The sequence below is a fragment of the Saimiri boliviensis genome, chromosome 14, assembly GCF_048565385.1.
Source record: "Saimiri boliviensis isolate mSaiBol1 chromosome 14, mSaiBol1.pri, whole genome shotgun sequence".
Lineage (NCBI taxonomy): Eukaryota > Metazoa > Chordata > Mammalia > Primates > Cebidae > Saimiri > Saimiri boliviensis.
Window position 1 is genome coordinate 15,312,862 of NC_133462.1, and position 9,423 is coordinate 15,322,284.

The window sequence follows — 9,423 nt, forward strand, 5'->3', positions numbered from 1 at the left end:
GGGAGGAGGGGCCAGGACCTGCAACCTAGGGCCTGTGGAAAGAGGAGGCTGGGAACCTCCGCTCATGGGCCACAGGCTGGGAGCTTGGCTCAGGGGGGCTGGGTTGGGAGGCCCTGATTGATTTCTGTTTACTGGCTGTCCCCGAAGGCGGAAGAGCGAATCGCGCCCCATCCATCAACAGGCTCGCAGCCTCCCTAATAAAAACATTTTACTCCTAAATGATCTCGAACTAATTAACTCAAAGTGTTAATTAAAGTTTGCGCAGACAGCATTGTCATCAGGGAGGGCGGTGGATCCATCTTCCTGAGAGAGAGACAGGGTTTGGGGGGGCTCCCATCCCCCTCACTGCTGAGCCCTGTCCACTGCTCCGCCCTGTGGCCTCCAGCCTCCCCTCCAGGGCTCTCCATGTCTGTCCCCACTCTCAAGCTCTTCTCTGAGCTCTTCACTGCTCTGTCTCTCCCATCTCTCACTGTCAGCCTGTCTCTGGGTTTGTGTCTCTGCCTCTTGACTTCTGGCCAGAACGCTGTGTCCCCAGGGTTCCCACCTCCCATTCATGTGGTGCCTTTATGTGTCTGTGTGCGTTGGGGTTAGTTGTGTGGACACACGTGTGTCAGGAGGTGCATGGCAGTTTGTGCACGTGTGTTGGAACGCAGAATGTGTGAGGGTTTGCATGGGCACAGGCATGTATGTGCCCAGAGCTATGTGTGTCTGAACGCGTGGTCCATGTGGACGGGCAGGCCGTGGGACCTGACCAGGTGTCCCTGAGGCAGTGTTTGAGAACCTCTGGGGGCCCCTTGCTGGGCAGGGCAGGCAGGAGCGGGGGGCTGCAGGTGCACTGGGTGGGCAGGGACCAAGCTCAAGTTCACTGGGCCCCTTTCCCCTTCCCCCTCTCCCACAGCCCACCGCCAGCAGGGCCAGGGAGACAGGGCCAGGACAGGCCACCAGGCCATGGGCACTGGTGGGGTGGCTGGCTGGGCGGCCCCGGCGTGAGCTCATACATCAGGGCTGACAGGCTCCGAAAGCCCCGGAATTAAAACCTAAATCGAATATTGATCACCCGCTCCGGCCGTGGCGCCCACGATGGCCCCCCCAGCTCCCTCGCGCCTGCTCCCTGCTCCCTGGCTCTCAGGCGTCACCGCTGTCCTGTCTCTCAGTCTTTCTCTCCTCCTCTCTCCCCAGCTTCTCTGCAACCTGGCTGTCCTCTAGTGGCCCCAGCAGGTGCCCTCTCAGCCAGAGACAGAGATGGAGGCTGAAAGAGGCACAGAGACATCAGATGTACTAGACAGGCTCAGACACAGAGATAATTCCATACAGACCTGCAGACAGACCCAGAGCAGGCAACACAGACAGACACGGCTCCTGTCACCCACAGACTTAACACACCGGAGTTAACGCACAGCCACACCCCAAGAGTCACCCTGCCACAGACACCACACAAAAATGCTGCCCGCAGGACGCACATAGAGAAAGTGCCAGACACAGATGGGCAGACAGACACACCACACCCACAGGCTCACAGAGTTACCATCACACGCAGGGTCACCGAGGCCTGAGCGTAGCGACACAGGGACAATCACAAAGCAAGTTACTCCGACGTGGGCAGAGTGAGACAAGAGACACAGTCATGTATGCAGGCAGACACACAGACACACTGAGCTCCTGAGTGGCAGGGAACACACTCCCGGTCTGCCCGTTTGCTCTCATCCTGACAGCGGCCACCACTCCCTCTTGGATCCAGAACCCAGAAAGGCTTACTGCCCAGGGAGGGGGCTCCCAGACCTCATCCCCCAATTCTGAGCAGCTCCTTCCATGTCCCAAAGGTCAGGGCTGGTCCAGGAAGGTAGCTGGAGAGATGGACCCCACGTAGCGCATGGAGGGCTCCCTGTCCAGAGAGGGGCAGGGACAAGGCGAAGGTCATGGTGTCTGGGGAAGGCCCAGGGATGCAGGGTTCTCGTCTCTGAGACCACCTGTAGGATTGAGGCCAGAGAGTGGGAAGAACTTCCCAGACCACTAGGGTGGTGGCCCCCCCAGAGTGGGCAGGGGTGCTGCCCCACCCCCACCCCCACCCTGAGGCTTCCCAGCTGGGGCGGGCAGCATCCAAGGCAGGCGGTGGCGGCTGCCTGGGAGAAGATGAATCTTTCATGAGTGATTTGCGGCCGCCTCTTCTCGTCCCGTGTTGTTTAATGTTTCAATTTGGGCGAAAGCAAAACATTCAATCAGGCGGATTAAGTGCGTAATGCGTCTCATCGCTCAATCTGTCGCCTCCGCCGGGCAGCCCGCCGGGTGCGGGGGAGGGCCAGGAGGGGGTGGCAGGCAGAGACCCAGGCTAAGGGAGCCCATTCCCCAGCAACCCTCCTAAGCGTTGCCACTGGGAGCCCCTCAGGCTGGAACCCCCGCCTGGCACCTGGCTCCCCCCACATACCACTGTCTGCTTCATCTCCTTCATCTCAGGATGTCCACTTGCCTTGGGGGGCCCTGATTTCTCCCCATCCCTCTCTCTCTCTGTGTGTCCGCCTGTCTCTGTCCACCTCTTTCTTCTGGATGTGTCCGCCGTTCCCTTCTCTGCCTGTCTGTCTCTCCATGAGTGCCTGCCTTTGTCCCTGTCCGCGTGTCTGCCTGCTGCCTGTTCTCTGGGTTCTCTCCCTCCTTTAGACCTGGCCCCCATCCCTCAGTTCCTGTCCACCTGTCCACATGGCTCCCGTCCTGTCACTTGTACTGTCTCTACCCAGGTCTTGCCAGCCCAGCCTCTGCCTGTCCAAGAGTCTCTCTGTTGCCCTCACCCCCTGCCTGCCGCCTGCTGCAGAACCCCCCTCTGTCCTCAGTCTTTCCCTGTCCCCCTGCAGTTCTAGCCCTAAACTCACGCCCCGGTCTCTTTCTTCTCCACCAAGGTTTGAGTCTTCAATCCTCTGTCGGCCAGACACTGGCCCACTTCTCTATTCATTTCTGTCCCTGTCTTGTCTGTCTGTCTGTCTGTCAGTCCATCTCCATCCTTCTCTCTTCCCTCCTCTCTCTCCCTCTTTCCCCTGTCTCTGCTCTCCTTTGGGTCAGTGCCTCTGGCTTCCCTTCTTGACCTGTCAGTTCCGGGTCCCTGTTCTGGCCTAATATCCATGTCCACTAGGGGGCACCAGGTACAGGCTTTTCTGGAGGGGAGGCTGGCCATGGCGCAGAGACTTCCCAGTCAGCCCTGTTACTTGCCTGAGGACCATCCTGCCCACTGCCTGTCCAGGCCCAAGCCCCTCCTCCCTCAGACCCAGGAGCACAGGCCCCCAGCCCCTCCTCCCTCAGACCCAGGAGTCCAGGTCCGGGGCCATCTTCTCTCTCAGACCCAGGGGTCCTATCCTCTACCTGCCTTCTCTCTCTCCCGCCCAGGCAGCCTGTGACCTGCTCCGGGATAAATGGAGATTTCAGCTGGGGACTGACAAGCACTAACCAGAAATGTTGTTACTGTCACCTGCCACTGAGACCCACGGGGCTGGGAGACCAGGGACCGACAGCATGTGCAGGCACACAAACAGGGACACACACAGATTGTGTGTGTGTGTGTGTGTGCACGCGCATGTGTGTCTCCAGGAAATACAAACGTAATGGGATATGGGATTCAGTCAACACGCAAGGACACACACAGACACCAACACACACACACACACACACACATGCCTGAACTCAGGGACACACGCACACACACACGCCGAGCATCTGCCCATTCAGGGCAACTGACTTTGGGGACGGCATAGGTAGGGCAGGAGGGTCTCCCCAGACTCCCATCTCCAGATCTGCCCTGAGCTCAACCCCTCAGCCTCTGCCCTTCTCCTGGCACCCCTGCCCCTTCCTCTCTACTTCCGGAAGCCTCTCAGCCTCTCGTCCCTCTCCTACCCTCTGCCCCATGCCTCCTCTCTGCCCCTCCTGCCTCTCCTCTCCCAGGTTCACTTTTCTCTGTTCTTATGCTCCCCATACCCCTCAATCCTCTCTCCCCAATTCCCTGTGTTCCTGTTTCTTGGCCTCTCACTTCTGTGAGTCTGCCTGTTGTCTGTTGTCAGTTCTGCCCCCTCCTCCATCTGTCTTTTTCTCGGAATTGTCTTTGTCCATTTCCTTGGTCCTCCGTAGCCAGTTAGTGACATCTGGGGTTTTCTCTCTGAGCTAGTCTCAGTTTGTCTCTCCGGCACCCTTTCTCAGGGTGTCTCTGTCTGTTCTGAGTCTCTCTGAATTATCTCTGTCAGTCCCTGTCTCTCTCTGCAACTCAAGGCTTTGCAGTCTCCAAGTTTCTCTGTGTCTCTGTGTCTATCTCTCTTCTCTCTCCTGTCTCTGTCTGTTCCTCTCTGTCTCTGTCTCTCTGTCCATCCATCTCTCTCTCCCAGCCCCTCCCTCCCTCCCCCTCTCTCCCTCTCTGTCTCACTCTTCGCCTCTCTCTTTTCTCTCTCAAGTGTTTTCAATTTTATTCTGAGTGGAATTAACTACCCCTGATGTCAAATTGCCGCCGAAATCGATAATAATATCTTTACAAAAGAGGATATTCTTCTCTCGGAGAACGGCCTCTGAAAAATGGAAAATTTAGTCGAAATTGATTCATTACTTGACACTTTATAGAACGGCTGCGTATTGATCGCACCTGTCATGTCCCATCTCCCCTAATCGAAGCTGAAGGCCGGCTCCGATGCCTGCTATTTTTCATAATTCCACCGCAGCCGACAGCTCCACAAACACCACCGCTCGCTCAGCCTCCGCCTCCCCGAGCCGGCTGCCACCGTGCGCCCTCGGCCTGGCCCTGGCCCCGCCGGCCGCGCTGCACAGCCGTCCCTCCGTCCATCTGCCCACCAATTCTGCAGACGCCCTCTGTCCGTCCTCCCCTCCCTCCTAGCCACTCTCCCCTGCTGGCTGTCTGTCCCTCCTGCCCCAGCCCGAAGCCCTAAGTCTGTCTGTCTGTCCTTTTCCAGCCTCCACATCTGTCCCCAGTCTTCCAATGCCCTCACTCATCCTTTCCCTCACCCTTGTCCGTCTGTCTGAATGCCCGCCCCCAGGCACAGGCCCTGGCTGGCTGCCTCCCCCTGCTCTCCGGGCTCCCATCTGTCCTGTGTCTGTCCGTCTGCCCTCCCTGCACCTTGTTCGCCCAGGCCTTCATCCTTCCACCTCCCAGGCCCCTCTCAGTCCATCCTCTCCCACCCAGTATAGGGGGTGGGGTGGGGGAGCAGTGGTTATGCTGTCTGTTTGCACCCCTCTCCCAGCTGACTGGACTCCCCCATTCATTCCTTCTGCTCTCCCCAACATCCACAGCGGTGTGGCTTGGCCCAGTTCCAGCCCCAGCTCTCCTGGGACTCCCCGCCCTTCCCCCTGCCTCCCTCCCTGCTCTCTTTAATGTCCTCTAGCCTCCCTCCTCCTCTCTCCCTCCCTCCCTCCCTCCTTCCTGGGAGCCCAGAGAGGAATCAGGCACTGGCCCTGCCCACAGGGAGCCTCGAGCCGTGGGGATCGGGGGCGGCGGGTGGTCATACTGAGCAGAGGACACAGTGGTAGTGTGGGCCCTGGTCTGGGAGGACGCAGAGCCGGGTAGGCAGGGCGCTTGTCTGTGCAAGCTCCTAGTCTAATCTGGGTGGGCAGGGGGTGGGAGGGGGCGCGGGCAGGGCAGCCTGGTGGTTAAGAACACACACCTGGTGGCCAGGCTACCTGACTCCAGGTCCCCTTCCAACCATAACTAGCCGTGACAGTCAGCAAGTGTTTCTGTGCCTCAGTTTCCTCATCCGTAAAGTGGGGGTGACGCTTAGAACAGCACTTACCTCTTAGAGTTTTGCCGTGAGAATTGCTTGAGTTAATCTGTACATAGAGTTTAGGCCAGTGACCGGCACCAGGCAAATACCATTAAATAGTCATTGTCGTACCATCGTCCCAGTTATGCTGGGACTGGGCCCCATTCAACCTCCCCCACCCGTCTCTCCCACCTCCCCTTTTCTCTTGTGGTTCCGGGAGGGCTGCAATTGTGGGGAGGGTGTTAGGGAGATGGAATCTTGGGATGGGGGGCTCCTGGTTTCACCCTCTGTCACCTTTACTGCTTTCAGCTGCACCAGGAGGCATCTTTGCTAAAAGCAATCTCGAGAGAGCCGACAGCCCTCATGGAGGGGTCCTCTTGCTCTTGGGGGTTTCAAGAGTCTAGCGGATATTACAGACCCCAGAGGTCTGCTCTCTCCTTCATGGGTAATAAATTCAGTCCACTGGGTGTTACAGGCTGGTGAGGGTATTCTCCTTCTCCCTCTCTCTGTCTCCCCCTCTCCTAGGGGGCATTAAACACCCTGAGGGCGTCCTCTCTCAGTGGGGTATTAACTACAGTCTTCTGCTGCTGCAGCCTCCCTGGGGATGTTAAGTACAGCTTAATGATCCCCCTCCTGTGAGACGCTTCCTTCAGCCAAGTAGGCAGCGTTGGCAACACTGCTAACGAGGCAGCGTGTGCCCCTGCCGGCTGCGGGAATGCTGCACAGCGAGGGCTCTTTCACTGTGCACCTACTAAGTGCCTTACACGGCGCTGCGCACACTGATGTTTCCTCAGGAATCATCCTGAACCCTAGGGCTCAGAGAGGCAGCATAAATCACTCCAAAATGCACAGCCCCAAAAGTGTTCCAGAAATCAAGACGGTGTCTTCTGGGGGCCAGGGGCGCTAAGGGTGTTCTGAACAGTCAGATGGGTGCAGTTCCGGTTCCCATGGGTGTGATGCCCAGGGCAACGGGTCCTGGCCGCCCACCCCCAGAGCATCAGAGAGCTCTCCTTGGAAGTCCTCCCCACCCTCTGATTGGCCACTGCAAGCCCCTCAAAGGTGTTACATTACAGTCTGGGTGTTTCAGACCCCTGGGGACATTTTCCAGTCTCCCGGAGAGGCGTGGCTGAGAGGTAAAGTCTTAAAGTCCTCTTGCCTGATGGTCTTTGCTATCTTTAGGGTGTCACTCACATTCCAGAGAGGTTCTATTTTCCAATAGGGTGTCGTGGATGGTATAATAAACTGTATCTCTCTGGAGAGTGTTCTATCTTACTGAAGGGTGTTATCTACAGTCAATTGAGCTCTTTCTGCTTAGAAGGTGTTCTGTCCCTCTTCTCTGGGGTTTAATGGTCATGAGATGCATTCCAGTGGGTGTACTCAAAGCCTTGATGGTGTCCTAGCTCTCTTGAAGGGCGCAGCCAACAAGTCACATCTATCCAGAGGGTGTCATCTTTTTTCCCAAAGAGTGTCCTGTGTGGGAGGAGTCCTGCCCCACAGAGGGTATTCTGGAACCTTCTCCGTGGCATTCAGAGCCAGGTACTGGGCAGGTAGAGGGGTTTTCTGTAGCATGCTGGGTGTTACAGATTCAGAGACAGACACACACAGACACAGACCTGCCATCTACACACGGGGCACAGGAAGTGGGAGCACACAGCCTGCACACGGAGACCTTCAGGCACCCACGGAAACCTAGGCACAAACACCGTCTAGCTGATGAGTGGACCAAGTAGGTGGTGGACAGTTCTGGGCTGCTATGGACACCCAGCGGACCACGGCTCTGGGGGACAGGGTCATAAACGTCACCCAGTGAAGCCTGCGGGCTCCTTGAAAGAATGTTCCCTACAGTCCAACTGCAGAAAAGGTCCAGACAAGTGAAGGAATTCTTGTTTTCTGGCAAAATTCTTAATATTTTTAACGGGATTACTTGGAAGCAGCAAGCTCACAGCAAACGCGTGTATATTTGGTACCTGGTGTGGTACCAGCTGTGCTCCGTGCGCCCTGCGGTTTAACCCTCCCAGACACTCTGGGAGGGAGGCCATTATTGTCCCATTTTGCAGATGGAGAAACTGAGGCTGTTTAGCGACTTGCCTGAGTGGTGAGAGGTAGTGAGGCTGAACTCCGTCAGGCAGGGCTGAAGTTCTCGTCTAGCCTCTCAGCACTTCAGTCTCAGTGCTGGGCACTGGTGGGGTTGGTGAGATCCCACACCAACCCCTCTGCTGGCCACTGTATATCCACCTGGGGACTGTGGTCTTGCCCTGAGACCTACTTTCCCCTCCGGGGGCAGGAGCCTCCAGGGGCGCCTGGGTGAGAGCTGCCTTTCCCCAGAGAAGGTGGTGTGGGGCTTGGCAGAGTGCAGCCTGACCTGGGAATGGAAGAGAAAAGTGGGGGAGGAAAGTGGAAGCGGAGAGAGGGTAGGGTGAGGGGCAAGGGGCAAGGGAGGGGACAGGAGGGTGGACAGTGAGGGTAAGGGTCAGGTTGGGCCAGGAGATCCCATGAGGGGCTGAACTGTGGATCTGACCCGCCTTGAGGCTGGTCGATATTGACTAGTTATTTCAATGGCAGCAGATCTGGCTGGGTGGGGCCCTTCCCTGTCACTGCAGGTGTGCGAGTGTGCGCCTGTGACCTTGTGGGCGTGTGAAGGGGAGTGTCAGTGTGCCAGCCCTGGGTTCTGTCTCTGACTATCCACGTGTCAGTGAGGGCTTGTGTGTCCAGGCTGGGTGTTGAGGGTGGAGTGTGGCTGTGTGTGTCCCTGTATATCCTTGTGTGTCTGTGTGTCCAGTCTGTGGGTCAGTGGATCGGGAGTGGCTGTGGGTTGGGGAAGGTGTGGTGTGCAGGCTGTTTGTGTATATGTTTCTCTGGGTGTGCCTGAATGTGTCCGTGTACGGGTTATGTGTTTCCACTTCCTGAATTAAGGTACGAATGTGTGTGCTGCGTGTACAGATGGCAGGTCTGCGTATGCGTGTCCGAGTCTGTCTCTCTGTAGGGCTGCGTGTCCCTGAGTGCAGTGTCTGCCTTAATGTATCCCTGTGTCCCTCTGTCCGTGTGTCTCCTAGCCAGGCTGCGTGTGTGCAGGTCCGTGTTCCAGTCCGGGTCCAGGTTTGCGTGTCCAGCAAGGGTCCTGGCCGCGTCGTCCCCACCTCCACCTCGCGCCTGTCCGTTTGTCCGCGAGTCCTCCTGGGGAGGAGCGGGACGGAGGGGAAGGGATGAGGAGAGGAGGGGGTGTCTCCATCCACCCCCGCCCCACCCCCACTCCCTCAGTCCCGGGATCGAACCTTATTTAGAGTCGCGATTCGACATCTGTTTTCAAATTTGATCAGCTCTGAACTTTATTTTCCGAGTTTGAGGAAAATTATATTCCATCGATCGCGCCCCCACCCCCTCCCCCGCGCCGCCGCCGCCGCCTCCATATATCTGCGCGCGGAGCCCGGCCGGGCGGCCGTGAGGGCGGGAGGCGCGCGGCGCGCAGAGGAGGAGCGGAGGGAGGAGGAGGAAGAGGAGGAAGAGGAGGAGGCGCAGAAGGCAGGGCCGCTCCACGCCCCCAACCGGCCCAGCGGCCCCCGGCGCCCGCCCGGCCGCGCTCGCCGCGCTCCGCTCCCGCCCGGAGCTCCGGCCCCAGCTCTCCGCGTCTCCGCTCTCTGCGCGTCTGTCTCGCTGTCTCTCTCCCTCTCTGCGCGTCTGTCTCGCTGTC